This window comes from Equus caballus, chromosome 30 (genome assembly GCF_041296265.1).
Source record: "Equus caballus isolate H_3958 breed thoroughbred chromosome 30, TB-T2T, whole genome shotgun sequence".
Taxonomy (NCBI): domain Eukaryota; kingdom Metazoa; phylum Chordata; class Mammalia; order Perissodactyla; family Equidae; genus Equus; species Equus caballus.
Genome location: NC_091713.1, coordinates 25,381,115 through 25,402,846, shown reverse-complemented (window position 1 = coordinate 25,402,846; position 21,732 = coordinate 25,381,115). Strand labels below are relative to the sequence as shown.

Here is a 21,732-nt window from a genome sequence, read left to right as displayed (position 1 = left end):
AATGGCACTTGCATATTCTTTTTAACTCTCTATATAAAGTAGCGTAGGAACTCATTACATGATGAGCCCAGTTTTTCATAATTAAGCTATTGCTGTATTTCTAAAGCTCTGAATTAAAGGACTTCTTTAGTTATTATTAAGCAAGATCAAATCCAGAAGATCTCAAATGATATCTTTAAGTCACTACTCTAGATCCTTATCGGCAAATCCAAGAAAATGTACAATGTAACATATTAAGAGCCTGGAAGAGCAGGGACTCTGAAGCCAGGCCACCTGACTTCAAATCCTGGCTCTTCTCACAGCACTGTGACCTTGAGCAATTAACTTACTCTTTCTGTGTTTCTGTTGGCTCATCTGTAACAGTAAATTTGTATCTCATCCAATTTTAAAAATACTTAAATAGTTAACATTTTTAAAGATATGTGGCTCTATTCCACTTTTATTCTTTCTTCCCGTGGGCAGCCCCTGAAGTTAATCCCTCCCCCCCATTCACTGACCCAGCTGGTTTTACAAGCTGGCCTGCATTCGAAGAGTTTGTTTCATCAACTCAGCTTATTCAGAAGAATATATTGGAGTTTGGGGTAAGAGCTTTAGCCAATAATAATAAGTAACCAGTGGACTACTTTTTGTCCTTTGTGTATATTTGCAACTGCAACATTGGTCATAGCCAATGGCAAGTTGAGGATCCAGGGCATTCAGTGTCCAGGCTATCTTCTCTCAGAGACACAACTATCAACATGTCACTTCCATTTCCTCAACTCCGCACTCCATCCACTACTCTACCCACTGAAATTTGTGTTCTACCCGTAGTATTCCACTGAAATTGCTCTTCCAAAGTCACCAATGATAACCTCATAGTTAAAGCCATCTTTCTTGTTCCTACCCCATCACTAGAATTTTTGTTGGTCACTTATTCCTTTCATTTTATGACAACGCTCTCCTAATTCCCCAAGTCTTTCTCTCACCATTTCTTTTCTTGTCATCTTTATGGGCTCTTCTCTCTGTACCCCCTATGCAACCCTCATTTCACTATGTGTTGAAATTCCTCTGTTTATTTGGCCTTTGACCTCTATGCTGTTGAAACAGCAAATTTATGCTGAATTATACCATTCACTCTCAAGTTTCAGCCATCACCCAGTGGTAACTGAGACAGGAACCAGCCTAACGAGATGGGGTCAACAGAAGGGCCCCTGGCCTAATAATTGGCAAGCTAGGAGAATCAGATAGAGACCATCAAGACCCACATTCTGCAGCTTTGGGGCTTCCTCAAGTCTACGCATGACCCCTAGCACCCATGAGTTCTCTGAAGGTGACTCTAGCCCCATTACCATACTAAAAATAACACCCAGGGGTGGAGAGCTAGCATGCTAATGATACACGCATTGCGTGTAGTAGCATGTTACATGACAGCACAGGCACAAGCACAACCCCCTCTCTACATGCCAGGACAAGGCCCTCCTCCCCAGCGTTTGCCTAATAAAAGCCCCACAATCCCATTCCTTAATGAGCCAGTCACCTGCCCTTTCCTTTCCACACCAGCTCCCTTGTGCCTCTCCTGTGCACAAGCTAACAAACTCTTACTTTTCTACTCCCATTTGTTGTCTCTCTTGATTTCTATCCTGGGGGACAACAAGAACCCCATGCACTGGTAATAGTAATCACACCTTTATCTTCTCTTCCCCAGATTGTATCAACAGAATCCTGACCAGTTTCTCTGCTCCTCGTCTCATCCCTTTTAAATCCCCAAGGTTATCTACCTAAAAATAATAGCACTCCACAACATTTCTGGCCTTGCACACTACTCTCTGACAACTCTGCATTGTTTCACAGATAACACAGTTTTGTTTCATTTTGTTTTAAAAACTCATCTTTTTGCATGTCATGTCCTCTGCCTAGAATAACTTTACTTAATTTTACTTTCATCCTTTACGTAAGATGCAGTTTTAAGTAAGTTTAAAAGTAAGACAGGTCAATTCCTCCAGCAAATTCGCCAAACCTGGGTTAAACGCCCAGTCTCATTGCTCCCACAGTATACTTGTTAGGTACGCCCTGGTATGTTGATTCTATTTTACTTAAACTAGCTTCTTAATACTTTAGATGTTCTTTGATGGCAGAAACAATATTATATGTGTACATATCACTAGTCCCTTTCAAAGTACTTGTCCTTTAAAAGGCACTCCATAATATTTATTGAATGGATGAATAAATGATTCAATGAATGAATAGTTGCATAGGGGCAGCAAAGCTCTTAAGAAATTGACCCTTGAAATATGCTCAGTAACCTCTTTCATGAAATTCTAAAACCTTATTCAGCCCAAAGACACAAAGCTAGTTATGCTGTCCTCGCGTTTCTCTCATATAGAGACAATGAATCACACCAAATTACAGCTCTTAAGACCTTACGGCAAAAGCAAAATGCCCTGTAGGACATTCATCTTTCATCCTGCCTTATATTTTTAAATGATAATTGTTGTCATAAATGTTCTTACCCACATTTCAGCTAGTTAAAAATTTTGCCTGCCTCAATAAAATGAAAGATGCCAGATTGTTTACAGATGAATTAATCATGACATTATCCCTGGAACTTTTAAATTACATCAATTATATTGCATTTAGCATCACAAATAACCTGCATATTAAACAAATGGAATCTCTTCTCCTATTAGTAAAGATTAAATCATTAACCATCACTGCTTGAATAGCAATGTGCCTGCAGTCAATGGCTCCCAGGACAGATAAAAAATCTTGCTCTGTCACAAAATATATGTCATCCTTTCAGGGGCATCATCAATCTTTATGGAATTTGGGAACATTTGTTTTCTTTAGGAATTCATCTATGAGTTGATTATAGCATTCAGATGTGGTAGACTTCCTAACTCTGGGAGCTCCAGAGAGCTATGTGAAATAATTCCATGTTAAAGAACCCAACGCTTGGGCATCTTTGTGAAACATAAGACAAGTCTGGCTTTTCATGTTCCAATTTAACTTTTCAGATACTTAAAATATTTGCGTTTAGTTGATCAATGTTTTTCAAACGGTCACTTGCCAATGTCTGAATCAAGTCAGGCAGAGCCTTAAACACGTTATTTCTAGTGTCTTCTGTGAATTATGCATGAATGTACAATAAAGATAAAAATAATTAAATGAAAAGTCTGTTTAAATATACTGGTCTTAAAATGTTTGCACAAGTTGCCTTTAATCTATTATGCCAATTTAATTTTTGTTACCCTTTATATATTATAGAACGTTATAAACCAAATATTAAAAGCAAAACCAAATTTCTCTTATATGTGATCTGTAAATATAATGCTAAACAACAAAAAAAACAATTACAATATATAAGCAAAGCATCTCTACCACACCTCTCCTTAATGTGTTAGCTGTTTTTTTAATTGAATTTTTTTATTGGCTTATTGAATTGTTGATGTCATGTTCTTTGGAGAACATGTTCTTCTGGAAAACCAGAAGCTGTAATCTCAGGCCCTCGGAAGCCACCCCATCCCACCGTGGGCGTTGTTCTTTGCAGCCTTCAACTTCACTTTGTACAACCTTGGTGGACTTCTTAGCAGAAGAAGGAAAAGGAGTTGTCGTACTGTTGACAGCCTACAACACCACAGCCTCATAATTAAGATTCTGGCAAAAGGGGAGTGAATACTAATTCACCCTCACTCAGGGTGCACCATAGGGGTTCAGACCTTGTCAGGATCAAAGGCTGTCTTGGGTGGACTTAGCATTCCATAGTACCTTAACATTATCTTCTCAATCACTCACATGAACGTTTTCTGAAGTCTTTAAGAAAGCCAGCTGTAAGCAACCAAGGAAATAAATCTAATGTTGGTGAACAGAGAGCCCTGCTATCATAAAGTGACCATGGGTACAGGTTGCTCAAGCAATTTATACCTGTTGTCCCAGTGTAATTATTAATAGAATCCACTTTGGCTCAAAGATGTACCATTTTAGATGGTGTTACATGATCAGTCCAGCTAGAGTCCAGCTAGAGCAGCAACAACAGCCATTAAAATGTCCCTGCCAGGAGGTGTGATGCTAGTGTAACAACTAAACCAAGATCTGCTCCAGGTTACCCCTTAACAATGTTGCCTATGGCAATAGAGGCAACAGCAGGAGCATGGGAAGTTCAGGGCATAATATATTTGCAGATCAACCTAGTGGTTCCTGAAGGCAATCTCTCTAAGATCCTGATGCTGGAAAGCCTGGGCCATGGTGTGGGAGGAGGAACGAGAGGGAAGTTGCCAACTCACCTGTCCACAGTTGAGGGCTCGGAGACTGGAGACTAATTTACCTACTGTGTAGGTCTCTGCTGGTAGCTGAGAGGGAGAGAGACTTTTCAAGGTTAACCCTTAAGAATCTTTTGGATTTTGAACCATGTGAATCTAGTACTTATTCAAAAATTGCATTCAAATAATATGAAAAATAGTATGGAGAAAATCTACAAGTCACAAAGAGGGGAATGGTTGAGTATGTGATAACGTATCCATATCTCAAGTATTATAATAAGTAAAATTATTTTGAAAAGATTGAAAAGTGACAAAGAAAAATAGTTTTGTTATAATGTTAAGTGAATAAAATAAACTACACAGGTATGTGAATAATGCAATTATAACTGTATTTTTAAATATATGCATGGAAAACTGGAAGAACATAAATGAAAATGTAAATAATGATCTCAGTGAAATCACAATAGAATTTACCTGAATTCTGCTTTTCCACATTTTTCTAAGTTTCTTGACTATATAGTTTCCATGATGTAAATTTCCAAAATGTATATTTAAATTCCACTTTGATTGTTGCACACTTATTACATAAAACTCAAAGAAATAACAAGTGGATTTCTGTCCAGATTCTCTCTTCTTCAAAAGGTAAACAAATTCTTTTTTCTTTCTTTTTTTTTTTTTGAGGAAGATTAGCCCTGAGCTAACATCTGCCAATCCTCCTCTTTTTGCTGAGGAAGACTGGCCCTGAGCTAACATCTGTGCCCATCTTCCTCTACTTTATATGTGGGATACCTACCACAGCATGGCTTGCCAGGCGGTGCCATGTCCACACCTGGGATCCAAACTGGCAAACCCCAGGCCACCAAAGAGGAACGTGTGCACCTAACCACTGTGCCACCAGGCTGGCCCCACAAATTCTTAAAAATAAATAAAAATTTATCTACAAATGCCTTTTCAGATAAAAAATTATCTACAAATACCCGTGGCTGAGTGATTAACTCACGCACTCTGCTTCAGTAGCCTGGGGTTTGCCAGTTCGGATTCTGGGTGTGGACCTACACACCACTCAGCAAGCCATGCTGTGGCAGCATCCCACATAAAAGAACTAGAAGGACTTACAACTAGGATATACAGCTATGTCCTGGGGCTTTGAAGAGAAAAAAAAAGGCAAAGATTGGCAACAGATGTTAGTTCAGGGCCAATCTTCTTCCCAAAAAAGCATACAATAAAAATAAAATAAATTAAAATAGAAATGCCTTCTCTCAGGACTGTGAGTTTTCCCGAGAGAGTGGTAACTATCTTGTTCTCTGTATCAAGTGCTTAGCATAGTTTCTGGTTTGTAGTTGGCATGCAATAATGTTGAATGAATGAACGGACATAGTGGAAAATATAGAAGCAGTCAGAAGAAACTCCATGCATTTCCCATTATAAAATCTACAAGACAACATTTATCCATACCTAATTTTTCCTTTTGTTCACGAATGCGTGTATGTCCCCTTTTCTCATTTAATATAATCACTGAGGATGGTGAATTCCATCACTTTCTACTTCCAAAAGTAACTCACTCCATTGATTCTATATACTCTTTCTCTCATTTGTATTCACTCTCTCTTTCACTGCTGGATTTTCTGGTTAGATTTTATATATATTTATAATTCTCCCACCTTAAAACAATCAAAGAAATGAACAAAACCCTTCCTTGAAATTCTAAATCTCACTTCAACTGCCAGTCAATGTTAATTTGGGTTCCCCTGAAACAAGTGCAGAGAGTTTACTTGAGAGGTGATATCAGGAAGTTGCTGCGAGTAAACAGGAAAGAAAAAAAGTCCAATATAAGGGCACAGTATCATGGTCACCACTATGAGACCTTCTGAGAAGTGAAGGGAACACTTCAGAATTGTGTGTCTGAAGAATGGCATGAGGGGACATTTATCCACCAGCTCCTGTATCCCAAGGGTGAGGGGCTCTCCTGAGAGAGGTAACTCTTCTGAACTGCAGAGCTGTGCTTGTTCACTCGAATGCAGAGTGGGCCCTCACAACATGGGAGAAGGCATGAGGACAAGAAGCTGAGCAATTCCTCACAGGTCCTTCAGGTGGGACTCTGTTATTTGTCCTTCAATCTGCTTCCATTTGGGCTCAAGTCAAACCACTCTACTGGCTTCACTCTTACCACGGGCAAGTCATTGGAAATAATTGGGGCTCCATCAATGGAGGAGCACCAACCCTCAAAGTTTAATCAGTGGCAGCCCACGGCATAAGAAGAATGGAGAAGCAATAGTTTAGGAAATAGATGGTGGCCCAGTCTTTATTTCCCTCTATCTTTCAGTAGTATTTGTCTCAGTTGCCCGCTTTTTTCTTCTCAAAACGCGATCTTCCCCTTTTTTCCCAAGACACACAATTTTTTCATGTTTCCCTGCAATTTCATTGCTGTTTTTTCTGTCTCCTTTGCAGATTCCTCTTATTCTAAACATTGGCGTTTCTTAGGATTCAATCCTAGACTCTACTCCTCACATCCATTCTTCCACTTCTAATGTTGCCTCAGTGTTCTCCAGCTCTATCTTTTTATAATTGCTCATGAATGTCTGCCTGTCTCACAAGCTTGTAATTGCCAAAGGACCATCTCTTTCTTAACCCCGTGAGAAACCACACAAGAGGAGAACAATAAATAATCAGGACTCCAACCTGCCCAGTTGCCCTCAAGCATGCAGTTGGCTGTCCTTGCAGGAAGCAGCCACAGGGAAACAGACCAGTTCCGTGACTCTTCAGTGGCCATATCACCATTCTCCGCGAAGCCAAAAGCCATCTGAAGTCCAACTTCAGAATCATTTTCAAACACTACTATCAGCAATTAGTGAAGGTCAATTAAGCCATCATTGGCGATATTTTTGGCCATGTAAAAGATGGAGCAAATTCAGCTTTAAACGAAGTGACAACAACACAATAAAAGTATTAAAAAGACGGTTTCTGAGAAAAAATTGTTTTCTCGTGTTTGGCTTTCTTCATCATAAGCAGGGTAGGTTAACCCAGCTATGACTGGGAAATGCTAAAGCAGCAAAACTGCTGGTCAGTTAGGCAACAATCAGTGTCCCCAAAGCAAAACACCTCTTTTGACACCTCCTTTTGTTGTGATAAATCGTCTGCCTTGGTTATAGAAGAAGTGATGCTCATAGGCAAAAAATTAATTAGATTCAAGTGTGCATGTGTCGTGGGTGAGTGGACTAAGGTAACATTTTATTTTTTCCTGAACCAATGTAATATTTTAGTGAATATACAGGAAGACAAATAGAGATATAAATTTTAAATATTTATTGAGGAAGTTTTGTTATCTCTAATTAATTAAGAATATTCTATTTAATTATATATGTAGAGCAATGAACTCAAAGCCACCAATGGACGGTTTGTGTTTATGAAAGCAGAGTCTAGAAATAGCTAAGCCAACATTAATATTGTTGTCATGATTTATTAATTTAATGTACTAATGATTCATTAAAACTCTTCTAACTAGCCTCTGTCATCAATCAACAAATATTTACAAAACAGCTATTAAGTGTGTGCATGCTCCCACTCTGCTATAAGATAATACAGAAAAGAAAAGACAGTAAGACCCAATTAATCCTAGATAGGAAACCGATGCAAAATTTTGAATTATTTGGTGTGAGTGTATACAATCTGTGATCTTGGAAAAAACTTAAAAAGACCAACCAAGTTCCCTTACTGTTTACTTCGAAGATATTCACAAACAAAGTTAATAATTAATGCAGTAGCCAAACAACAAATAAAAGGGATTAGACAGAGGGGAAAAGATGGAGTAAACGACTATCCCTTGGTATCCACAGGGGATGGGTTCCAGGACCCCCAAGGAAGGAAAATCCTGCGATGCTCAAGATCCTTATATAAAATGGGGTCGTATTTGCGTATAACATACGCACACCCTCCCGGATACTTTAAATCATCTCTAGGTTACTTATAATATCTAATACAATGTAAATGCTGTGTAAGTACATGTTACACTGTATCATTTAGGGAATAATGACAAGGACAAAAGTCTGTACATGCTCAGTACAGACCAACCATCATAGGCCTTTCCATCCACGGTTCGCTGAATCCTCGAATGCGGAACCCAGGCATACAGAGGGCTGACTGTATTCTCTAATTCTTAAGAAAATCTTGGTTTCTCAAGAAATTTACTACTGTTTTGACTCTATTTTTGCGGTGACTGAAATGATAAGATTTTTTTTCCTCCTAATTTAGGTTTCATATCTTGACTGGTGACTAATTCAAACCGACTTTTGTTTCAAGTGACAAGAGCATAAGCATTTTAAGACATAAAAAAATCAAAGCCTGTGATGAAAGTTTCCCCCTAGAAAATGATTTTTATACTGATTTCTCTCCCCAAATTGTCTTCAATTGAAATATTCCAACAAAACTTTTATTTTCTTTGTAGATAGATTATATTTAAAACTAAAGAATATTATATAATAGTATATTAGCTGAAAACATTGGTTAATTTAACCTCTGCCCTATCCATATAAAAGAATTATAGTAATATAAATATCCTCCAAAAGAGTATAAACTTTTATGATGTAAAGATGTTTTACATTTACCTAGAATAAATATTCCATCTCCTTAATAATTGTTATGTAGATTATAAAAACAGCCTAAACCATGAACCTGTATTTTATATTTTAATCAATATGACAAAATTACCAATTAACTTAAAATCAAAATTTTCAATATGAACCCCTCTGTGCCAGTGCCAGAAATTCCTGGTAATGCTTCTTCCCTTTGTGAATAAATGGAATTGGTAGAATTGTTAGTCGGGCTGCATGGTAAGACAAGGCTCAGTTTTAGTTACAGGAGAAAAAAGACATAAAGCACGAGAATGTTCTTAGTATCTTGACTGTGCACCAATTCCTAACAGCGTTTGCCTTTGGGTGCCCCAGATGAGAGAGGAAAAGCTATAATTGTATATTATCCTTGTAATGTGATACTCTTTGGATGTGTCCAGTCGGCTAAGCTAGAGTCTGCAGTTTTCAATCAAATACATATCTTCCTGGACTATCTATGAGGCTTTGTCCCGATAAACCCATAGGAAGTCACAAATGGATTTAATACACCCAACCTACCAAACACCACAGCTTACCTTAAATGTGCTCAGAACACTGACATTAGCCTACAGTTGGGCAAAATCATCTTAACACAAAGCCTATTTTATAACAAAGTGCTGAATACCTCATGTGCTTTATTGAATACTGTACTGAAAGTGAACAACGGAATGGATGTCTGGGTACGGAATGGTTGTCAGTTTATCGGTTTTTTACCCTGGTGACCGTGGGGCTGACTGGAGCTGCGGGGGCCGTCTCTGCCCAGCATCATGGGAGAGGATCAGACCACATATCGCTAGCCTGGGAAAAGAGGAAAATTCAAACATCTGAAGTACAGTTTCTACCGAATGCATATCACTTTGACACCATGGTGAGGTCAAAAAATCATAAATCAAATGACAGTTAAATCAGGGACCATCTGGACTAATCCAGGTGTTGTTGTGAAGGTATTTGTAGCTGTGGTTAAAGTTCACAATCAGTTGACTTAAAGTAAGGGAGATTATCCTAGATAATCCCTTACCTATTCATGATGCATAAAAACTAAACAAGAGAAAGCAACTATCTAAAACAATCTGGGTGGACCTGATTCAATTTTTTTTTTTTTTTTTTTTTTTGTGGAAGATTAGCCCTGAGCTAACATCTCCTGCCAATCCTCCTCTTTTTCTGAGGAGGACTAGCCCTGAGCTAACATCTGTGCCCATCTAGCTTATATGTGGGATGCCTGCCACAGCAGGGCTTGACAAGTGATGCATAGGCCCGCACCAGGGATCTGAACTAGTGAACCCAGGGCTGCTGAAACCGAGCACATGAACTTAGCCACTGCACCACTGGGCTGGCCCCCGAATTCAATTTTTTGAAAGGCCTTAAGATCATTAACAAGGTTTCCCATAGAAAGAAGAAATTTCACATGTGGACAGGGCATGCCCAAGAGTTCCAGCCTGCCCTATGGATTTCGAACTTGCCTAGCCAACCCCCACAAACGCTTAAGCCAATTCCTTAAAATAAATCTTTTAATATCTATCCCCTACTGGTTCTGCTTCTCTGGTTAATCCTCTGACGTTTCTCCCTTGTCTTGGCTGTAGAGAAGGAGGCCAGTCACCTTGAGAAAAAAAGGCCATGAACAGGCAGTTTCCAGAGGCCTTGACATAGGACAAGCCACATTCTGCCTCCTCCCATGAAGCTTCGAGCTTAGCTTGAACCCTTGAAAATGTTCAAGGAGAAAGAACTCTTTGAAGCCGGAAAAAAATAGTCTAGGTAATGTACAATAATTTTTCAATGTTATCTTGAGCAGAAAAAAGGGAACTTTTAAAAAAAAGCTTTCTGACTGACGTCTCTATGGAGTTCTGGGCCTTTTACTCACTCGTTTATAAAAACTAACCTATTCATTTATTTGTGGCCTGGCAAGGAGAAAGCCAATTCTCCTGAACTTAGGTCAATAAATCCTTGAAAATCGTTCCATTTTATAAAACGTAGGTGACCTCACATATTAAAAAGGAATTTATTTTCTACATGGATTATTTGTATTCAATCATTAAATTCCTTCGACTAAACTAGTTCTCTATTGCAATCTTTACTTATACTTAAATTGATTTTTCACACACACATATATACATCTATATCTATCTGAATATACATATGGTTATGCAATTTGGAGAATATGTGTATTTGAGCAACCATGCTAGGGTTAAAGATGGTGTGCTCCATCATGATTATGTTCTCTATTGTAAAACCCAAGGCCAAAATATGGATAATAAACTGATTTATACATATGAAAATATTTGAAATCTCATTGTACCTGTCTCATAATATCCCTTTCTCAGGACTAATGATATAAAAATTCAGGATTAAAGATCAAAGCCCATAAATCATAAACAAAATGATGCCTGTTTTTCTTCTTATAAATCATTTTCCTGAAACCACAAAGTGTAACAGGGCACCAGATCAATCCATCATGCCTCAAGCTAAAGACAACATTAGTTTCCAAGGATATGCACAGTTTTAGTACTCTGCCTAAGCTCATCAATTTTCTTCACAGGTATTTGAGAATACAACCATCAATGGGGTACTAAGTGAAAGGAATTTGCTAGAACATCTTGACTTTTATTTTAATGGGAAGTAAAAATAAATCAGATAGGTAGTCCACTGATCTGTGAAATATGAGCTGGCCTCGACCTAGAAATTTTGTTGGTGTTGTCATTAAAATACAAAATTTGTAACTAAGCAACATCTCCCAAGGAAATTATTATGAGTAGGATCTGAAGTCTCTGAACCATATATAAAATATATATTTTTTTTTTTGGAGGAAGATTAGCCCTGAGCTAATATCTGCTGCCAATCCTCCTTTTTTGCTGAGGACGACTGGCCCTGAGCTAACATTCATGCCCATCTTCCTCTACTTTGTATGTAGGATGCCTGCCACAGCATGGCTTGACAAGCGGTGCCATGTCTACACCCAGCATCCAAACTGGCAAACCCGGGACCACTGAAGCAGAATGAGCGAACGTAACCCCTGCACCACCGGGCCGGCCTCGCTGAACCTTGTTTAACTCAAACATACTTGAAGTTAGAATACATAATTTTAGTTTGAATTTGTAGCCTGGGAAATAAAGATCTCAAAGTTTAGAAAGGAGAAAAAGGAGAAGAAGAGAGAAGTGAGTGGAAAAAGAGAAAGGAGGTGGAGGATGAGGTGGAGGGGAAATTCACTGCCTCTTCCTAAAATGTTGGCCTAACCTTAAGAAACACTTTAAAATTCCTTTTATTTCTAGTCCCTTCCTCTTCTCTGACCTCTTCGCCCATTTTCTCATGCATCCAAGGGACTCACTTGATCTAATCAACACTGTCCTATGGCCACTTCAAGTTCAGCTTCCTAAACCACACAGAACATACAGCTCGAAAAGATAAGGGCTGTTAAAGTCTTAAAACCGGTGACTTTTTTAAAGAGTATTGTAATTTTAAGACAAAATATTAAAGCAGAGTTTTTGGCTAGAGGATGATATCCACAAAGTAAGCAGGCATAGCCCACAAGCCATTTATATATTCATTCATCATTTTGTTTATTCAGTGATCATTTAGGTGCTTCCGCTCTTGAAAGGCACTGTGTCAATTTTGCCAACATTTCCCTTTCTCCTTTCAGTGTCTTGATGCTCCTGTAGAACCTTATGGAGTGTAAGTCATTCCCAGTTTTACCGTTTGCTCTTTCTGCTTATTTGTTTCCAGAACAGCTCATATGTTGGTAAAAGCAGGGGCTCCTTCTGGTAGAAGCAGATGATGAGGTGCAGTGATTCGGACCAAGCGTTCAGAAGGAATCTCCTCTGTTACTCTCCGTTAATGGATGCTCCTGGCAAATTAACTCGGTCAGAAGACATACATAAAAATTTAATTAACTGGTTAATCAGGTGGACAAAGATCAAGCTGGATACTTAAAAACCTTGAAGGAAAAGCAAATTAATTACCTCCTAGCGCTCCCTATCGAAAAACTCCTAATTCCTATAACCAGATTGAGGTCGTCGGGCTCCAATATTTTTGCCACCCAGGAGACAGAGGTCCCTGCTCCCCGTGTGTTTGCAAGAGAATTTTCCTCCAAAACAAACTATTGTATATATTTATTTATTAACTAATGATGACTTTATCACTTTTATTAATCAAACACATCTACAACAGCTAATCAGAATTTCTGATAGGCTCTGCAATCAGATCCTACGTAGCCAAAATTGCGAGAAATTACCTTAGTCCCTGTTATAGATTCTTCTTACAAAACTCAATTGCAGTGATTGTAATAGTCTGATATTAGAAAATGTGCATTCATTCAAAGAAATTCAAATTGCACTCAATTTTGAGTAATTATTTGGGGAGTCTTAAAGTCTTACTTTACGATAAATTATTATTTTATTTTAAATGCATAAATTTAATCCATAAATTCAACATCAAAATTTTTTTTTCAGCTGAGAGGAGGAAGAATAGACAAAAAACGTAAAAGGAAAACAGATGTGGCTTTGCAAATTTTCTTCCAGGCTTTCTAATTACGTATTAGACCCTTTTTATGGTTGTGCGGAAAATTCAAGCATGGCAAAAATTGCCTCGTCAGTTGTCTGATTGGAAGAACTAATTTAGACTGAACAGGAATGTGCTGTCTGACAACGAGGCTTGACCCTCTGCAGCATCATATGTCCGTCCACATTTTCTTTGAAGAGTTTCTAAGTAATTTTCAATTTTAACATTTTCCATTCTATAGAAAATGTTATGTTTTTGTCTTATCCAAACATATTTATTCACAGAACTTATATTATTAAGGTTTAGTACAGTTACAAAATTTCAAAATGTAATAGTGTACTATATAAAATACTTACATGAAAATAAGGAGCTTCACATATTAGCATATATGTATTCTGCAAATAGCTTTGAGTGCCTACAAGGTGACAGACATCATTCTGTGTCTACTGTTTGAGTGTCTATTAAGTGTCAGACACTGAGAAAATGATAGCAAATAGGGCAGACATAAATCCGTCCTAGTAGGACTTAAAGAACTGGCTTAATTGCAAAAACTGGCATTGACAATTGAAGTGGTGTGTTTTAGATAGCGTCTTGTAATGACGTTCTTTGTCTACACAACTAAATGTACTAAACCACCATCAATTTCCTTCTTCAGTGAACTATCCAATAACACTGGCTGATTTCATCTCAAAATTATTGAAGAAGATGTAGAAATTTATCTTAACACCAATATTTTTTAAATAAAAATTGTAAATTCTCTTGTCTTAGAGATATAACGCTTATACATAAATAGCTATCAGTAACTGAAACAAATTGCTACAATCAAACCTTAAAATTCAGTTATGAGAAATTTTGAATACAGAATTAAGAATGAAGTTCATCCAAATTAGGGAAATTTCTTAAGAACTTCAATGCATGCAATCTATTCCTTTTTCTGTTTGCCTTTCCATTGATGTGGAATTAAGAGTCCTCATAATTCACCACCTCTTGCTAGGACTGTTTAAATAAATAGTGAGTCAAATTTTTTCAAATATTTTCCTTCTCAGTAGCAATAGTTTTCTCCTCAGTTTTACCACATACTGCCAGCACTCTATCTTCCTAAAAATGCAATTCTATTTTTTGCTAAGAGATATTTGCGGAATTTTCAAAATCTGTAAGAGTAATGACAAAATTTTTATCCTGAATTCAAGGTTTTACACAATAGGAGCACAACCTAACTTTCTACTAATCTCAGAAGTCCCCCTCCTCAGAGATGATGTAGATGACCGGAAACATCCTGGTCTAAAAGTTTGAGAATCTCTGTTCTGTGTTGCTAATTCTTTGTATGAACTCTCCCCTCCTCCCCCTGCGCTCCTTCTGCTCCTGCTCCTCCATCTTTTAATCAGCATCACTATTTCAAGTCAAATCTAATATTCAGCTCCTCGCAGAGAAGAGGTATAAAGCGAGAGTCTTTGGAAGTTTCTTGCTAAGAGATTAGACTCTCACTGGCTTGTCTACCCACTGCCCCTCCAGGTCTTCTCTGAAACAGCTCCAGAAACACCTTGGATTCTGCTGAAATATTATGAAAACTCTTGGCCTAAATAATTTCTTTTTTTTTTTTTTAAAGATTGGCACCTGAGCTAACAACTGTTGCCAATCTTTTTTTTTTTTTCTTTCTCTACTTCATCTCCCCAAATCCCCCCGGTACATAACTGTATATCTTAGTTGCAGGTCCTTCTAGTTGTGGCATGTGGGCCACCACCTCACTGTGGCCTGACAAGCAGTGCCATGTCCACGCCCAGGACTCAAACTGGCGAAACCCTGGGCCGCCACAGTGGAGTGCACAAACTTAACCACTCGGCCACGGGGCCAGCCCCTTGAATAATTTCTAATATCACTTGTAACAAAATTTCCTTCCCTCTCTTCCAAAACAAATTTCATTAATGATTCTAGGTCCTTTATTAAATCTATCTTTTTTATTTTTGAGGAAGATTAGCCCTGAGCTAACATCTGCCGCCAACCCTCCTCTTTTTGGCTGAAGAAGACTGGCCCTGAGCTAACATCCATGCCCATCTCCATCTACTTTATATGTGGGACGCCTGCCACAGTATGGCTTGACAAGCGATGTGTAGGTACGCACCTGGGATCTGAACCAGCGAATCTCGGGCTACCAAGGCAGAACATGAAAATTTGACCACTGCGCCACTGGGCCGGCCCCTAAATGTATCTTGAAAGCTATAATCCAAAGGTATTTTCCTTCCCATCAACTAAACACATTCTCTGTCCTGTTTTGGTATGAAGCATTTTCCAAAGTGTATATAGTAAACACCAGATCTTTTAGATATTGAGAGTTGTTAGGGAGCAGGAGAGAGAGAAAGAGAGTATGTTCAATCTATGCTGAAATAAGTTTGGAAACTAATGGCATGAAAAAGATCAACCTGATATCTTTGCTTCAGGACCTCTCAAATATTTTTATTGTGATTAAGATTTTATATGATGAAGATTTAAATAGACTTCTGACTCCATCATGTACCATTGTTCATTTGGCTGCTTCTCATTATCTCAATGCCCTAGACATAATCTTTAAAGAGGATGTTGCTCCTTTTTTATTAACAGAGTGGTGAATATAGGACAAGCTATGCTTTCTTTTAATACTTTCATGCTTTTATCCACAAACTTTATATATATGTGTGGCAGACTAACAAAAATTGGGGGAGATATGTCACAGCAATGTGAGCAATCTAGAATATCATATTAGACATCCCTGCTCTCGTAGCTCAGAAAGCCTGCTCATCTCCAGGAATTATCTCAGTGGATACTAAGAGAGATTAAACTACATTTTTGCTATTCCTCCCACTAAGAATAGAGTCTTATTTCTCCCCCATGGAACCTGGGTTGGTCTTAATGGCTAGATTTATCTAGAGCAAAATGACATTATTCCAGTTCTGGGCCTGACCTTTATAAAAGCTCTGGAAGTTTCTACCTTTTCCCTTCGAGCCCTTAGACTCCATGTAAGAATTCCAACTACCCATGCGGTGAGGACTCCCTTGCCACATGGGAAGGCTTCATGTGGATGCTCAGGTGGCAACTCCAGCTGAACAACTGGCCAACAGAGAGCGTCAGTGGTCAGCCCAGTCTATCCTTCAGATGACTACAGTGCCACCTGCCTTCTGCCTGCAACGCCTTGAGAGATTCCGAGTGAGAAGTCCTAGTGGAGAGCAGTCAAACCAAGAACCATGAGAGACGGCAAATTGTTGTTTTAAGCCACTTAGTTTTAGGTTGGCTTGTTGCATAGCGACAGATAACAGGAACAGCTACTTTCCCCCATTCTCATACCCCCACACTATTATATAATTATATATTAACCAACACCTTTTCAAGCTCTTTCATTTTTATTCAGATTTTTTAGTGGGTATGTCTTTTTATAATCACACAGCTCAGAGAAAGGATCGGCAGTTATTTATGAAGTAGTTCTTTTAGATAAAGAATTCAAGAAATCCAAACATGTGAGAGGCCACGTAGTCCAATCACAGACTCTATAAATTAAAGAACTACAGAGCTACTCCCATATGAGATGAAAAGAGCTGCCGTTGATGCATTTGTAGTCTCACATGTATAGATTACAGTTGCCCTCAATCATGTCAATTTCAAAAAAAAAAGATCTTAGTCATACTTTCACAATGTGAAAAAAGTTTAAAACATGAAATATGAGGATGGTTATGTTGGTACAAAATATTAGAAAGCATTTAAGAAGTCAAGAAGATTTCTAACTCAAAATTATTTACCAGTGTTTTTAATAAGCAACTGATAGACGGGGCTGTGGTTCTGGACCGGGAAGAGAATCCAGGCTGGCGAAGTGGTGAGAGCACCAAACTTTAACCACTAGGCCATCAGGGCCCACTCAAGGGACTCTTAATACATGTTTCATGAATCACTCACGAGGTCTTTGGATGGACTTTAAATGTTAATCCATAAAATTCTGTGCTTATGTGTATTATCTGGGTAGAGGATCCATGTCTTTCATCAGATTCTCAGAGGAAAGGGTAAACCTGGCTGCTTTTCAAATTATAACTCAGATTTAGTTCAAAGAGACTCACTCTGTAGCAAAAGTGACCTAAAAGAAAACAAGAGAAAACTAGAGACTACATTGGAATAGATGATGGAACAGCTTGATTTCTGTTTAAACCTCATCTTTCCTTCTAGAATCCTTCATGTTAAAGAAACCTCTTCCCAGGACAGGCTATACCACCCTGATGTACCACCCCACCTTAACTTTACTTCCCACCATTCGGTTAGCCTAGACTATTTATTGCCTATTTAGCTCTGGGTTGTGTAACACATGAGACTCAGAGGAAAAGCTCCATATTTTCTATCATATTTTATAAACTATAATGTTGACCGGTTGAAAGATAAAAATCAATTCAGTCTAAGAGTCATGAATCTATATGTGACATAGAGTGGCCTATATGGTACATTCAGTCAAAAATGGCATGTATGATGCTCATGTTGTGGGTTTGAAGCTAAAGATGGACTTCTGATTTCACTTTTCTTTACAGATTCTAACGAGCGAGGAATGATTAATCACAAACCATCATTATTTTCACTCTAGACACCCTAGAGCCTCCTTCAGTGACCCAGAATACCAACCTCTACCTAAGTTAGAGAAAATATGACAAACACAAGGAAGGACTATTAGATTTAGGCATCTTTGGGGACCCTGCCAAGTGAGAAGAAAATACACCTGAGATATTATTTGACTATAGATTGTATCTAACCCAGGGCAGGGAGCTGACTTTCTTCAGGTGCATAATTCTAGAGAATATCCCAGTCCATTGAAGGAAAGGGAAGAATAATTGATAACACTCACCATCTAGTCTATTATGAATGTAGATTCAGACAGTGGAAGAGGGAATGTGTCTTTCTTCCATTTATTCAATTCTTTGCTTTCAATCCAAGGACCCAATATGGGGGTGCCTCAGGGCATCTTTCAGGGAAGACAAAATAAAAGATATTGTGTTATTTTCCACAAGAAGAAATGGATTCAAATTATTACAAAAGTCAAGAGAACAAGAAGACAAGTCACAGACTAGGAGAAAATATTTGCAAAAGATACATCTGATCAAGGACAATTATCCATAATATGCAAAGAACTCTTAAAACTCAACAATAATAAACATACAACACAATTAAAAATAGGGAAAGACCTTAACAGATACCTTAGCAAAACAAAGATACAGGTGGCTAATAAACATATGAAAAGATGCTCCACATCATGTGTCATCAAGGAAATGCACATTAAAAGAACTCTACAGACCTATTAAAATGGCCAAAATCCAGAACTCTTGATAATATCAAATGCTGGTGAGGATATGGAGCAACATGGTATCATACAGAAAATATTCTCCGTATGATACCATAATGATGGATACACATCACAACACTCTTGTCCAAACTCATAGAATGTACAACTCCAAGAGTGAACTGTAATGTAAACCATAGACTTTGGATGATAATGATGTATCAATGTAGGCTCATCAATTGTAAAAAATGTACCACTCTGGTGGGGGGTGTCTTATTCATTTCCTGAGGGAATGCAAAATGGGACAGCCACTTTGGAAGACAATTTGCCAATTTCTTAAAACTAAACATACTTTTACTATATGATCCAACAATTACGCTTCTTGGTACTTACCCAAAGAAACTGAAAGTTTATGTCCACCATGAAAACCTGCTCATGGATGTTTATCACAGCTTTATTCATAACCGCCAAAACTTGGAAGCAACCAAGATGCCTTTCAGTAAATGGATTAATAAACTGTGTCACATCCAGACAATGGAACATTATTCATCACTAAAAACGAAATGAGGTATTAAGCCATGAAAAGACATAGAGTTATCTTAAATGCATATTACAAAGTGAAAGAAGCCAATCTGAAAAGCATACATACTGTGTGATTCCAACTCTATAACACTCTGGAAAAGGCAAAGGTATGAAGATCAGTGGTTGCCAGTGGGTGGGGGTGGGGGGTGGGTAAATAGATGGAGCACAGAGGATTTTTAAAGCAATGAAAATACTCTCCATACGATACCATAATGATGGATACATGTCACAACACTTTTGTCCAAACTCGTGGAATGTACATTACCAAGAGTGAACTGTAATGTAAACTACAGACATTGGATGATATTGATGTATCGCTGTAGGCTCATCAATTGTAACAAGTGTACCACTCTGGCGGAGGATGTCAACAATGGTGGAGGCTACACATATGTGGGGAAGGGGGGCATGTGGGAAATCTCTGAACCTTCCCTTCACTTTTGCTGTGAACCTAAAGCTGCTCTAAAAAAAACAGTCTTAAGAAAAATCACATGGTATACGTTAAATACATACAATTTCTATTTGTCAGTTATACCTCAATAAAGCTGGAAAAATTATCACAAAAGTTTAACTGCAAAAAACTTCACGACTAAAATAATTTTTATGCTAAAAATGTGTCCAAAAGTCATGATAAATGTTATGGTTAAGAGTATTATTTCTGAAAAGAAAACTGATACCCATTTGTTGGGAATTTTGTAGACATTATTGTATACACATTCAGCAGGCAACAAATATTTCCTTTTACTTTATATTAATCCTGGGAGGGTCTGCATGTGTGTGTGTGTACTCACATAAATATTCAACTATATTTAACTTATCCATAAAGAACATGAACACATTAAGTAATTAACACTTGTCAGTTACTTTGAGTGAATACCATTTTAGTCAAATGCCGTATCTGTGGAAATTAATAATAATCATCAAGATAATGGGCTGTCCAATTATATAGGTTATTTGCTAACAGTTTTAAAGCATACCATATGTTTGCCCAGAATGCAGATATCGAATTTTTCCTTAAAAAGAAAGACAAGCATTCATCAATTTAAAAGAAAACATTTTTAAATGTGAGAGACATACTGATTTATATAACGATTCTAAAATTGTCTAATACCTACTGCACAGTCAATCAAGCTGCAGTCAATATGCTAAAGAGTAAATGAAGAGCCAATTTCCTTACATTTCTTCAGTCAGTTCTCTCAGAATTGAAAAACCTTCCACTTCACTCCCCCTCAGGAAAGTCAGCTTATTTCCAAGATGACCTGCTTCTTCATAACTTCTTCCATGTCTTCTATTAGGCTGCTATAACTGTGGGAAATTTCCTGATCATAAAACTCATTTTACTTCAATAATAATTCAGAATGGTTCTGAAATATCACTGGGAGAAAGGAGTTAAAGGAACAGGCCAGCAATCCATTCCCTCCCCTGTAGGAGATGGAATGACCCTGGGAAGGGGGCAAGGCAGACGACACAGTTAATTTCCTTGTCAACCAGATTTTCTCAAGTAAGGAAACTAATAAGATTTGCTGGGAGAAAGATTCATTATCTCTAAAATGCCCTTGGAAAGATGGCTTTGACTAAGGATTACCCAGAGTAAATAAAAGCTTGGGTCAGTGATGCATGGCTCCCTGGAGCTTGACAGCTCAGCTGTGCGACTCTGGGCTATAAAGGAGTAGAGCTGAAAGGCTCACCACAGTAAGGGGAACCCCACAAATTGCACCCACAGACCTCATTTACTCTGAACCGAAAAGACATGCCCGATGGGGGAAAACAGGACCCTATAAGCTGTCCTTGACATCACAGAGCTCTCTCTGCTTCATGTGTTCACTGACTGCCTATAACCTTGACATCATCTAGTCAAGTCTAGTACTGGGTGAGATCTCTGAGTTGAAGACTCCAGTACAACTGGTTTTCTTTTTCTTCTAAATTGTCTACTGCAAAAGCCCATATGACCAATGTTTATATACAAAATTTCTCCTCCTGTTTTTATAAGTACATGTAACTATGTTATGTTCATACGTGTTTTCTTCAACTCTTTTTCTTATAAACTTTTTCTTATAAACTCTGTAGGATGCATAAGCTGAGATCAACATATATTTCTCCAAAACTCCTCTAACAGACACTTCTGTTCTGGCAGAGAGCCATGGATTAAAACCCTGGGCAAGATAGATGTTAGATAAGCAATACTTGTGATATTAACAACACAAGTAACACTGGAAGGTGTTTCAACACTGTCCCTAGTGCCCCAGGTTCTTAATAACAGTCACTGATTCTAGTTTCTCCTGTTTTCATTATAAGCTTCCCACTGTGAATCACAGCTCTGAGTATCTGACTTCCCATCTTAAAATATTTAGTGGCTCACCGCTGCTTACAGCGTAAAGCCTAAACTTCTGATTACAGCCACAAAGTCTTTAACACCATGATCTCAGATATCTGAAAGGAGGATGTCATTAGCCCTCCCTTAGAGCTTAACAATGTTGCACCAAACTATTTAGTGTTCCAAACACTATACTCAGTTAAGGCTGATTTCAAATGTGGCTTCATATTGACA

General features: G+C 38.1%; 1 long non-coding RNA gene across 3 annotated transcripts; it reads right to left on the bottom strand.

Moving 5' to 3' along the window:
* Positions 1-12,365: 12,365 nt before the first annotated feature.
* LOC106782901 (uncharacterized) lies at positions 12,366-20,837 on the bottom strand. 3 transcript variants are annotated; one of them, XR_002805119.2, is made up of 4 exons: positions 20,362-20,821; positions 18,999-19,157; positions 18,174-18,290; positions 12,366-12,686 (listed from the first exon to the last, which is right to left on the bottom strand). It is a non-coding gene; the product is annotated as an uncharacterized lncRNA (long non-coding RNA). The 3 variants fall into 3 exon arrangements; XR_011434110.1 differs by having other exon boundaries at positions 12,366-12,674; XR_011434111.1 differs by lacking the exon at positions 12,366-12,686 and adding an exon at positions 16,680-17,420 and having other exon boundaries at positions 20,362-20,837.
* Positions 20,838-21,732: the final 895 nt, after the last annotated feature.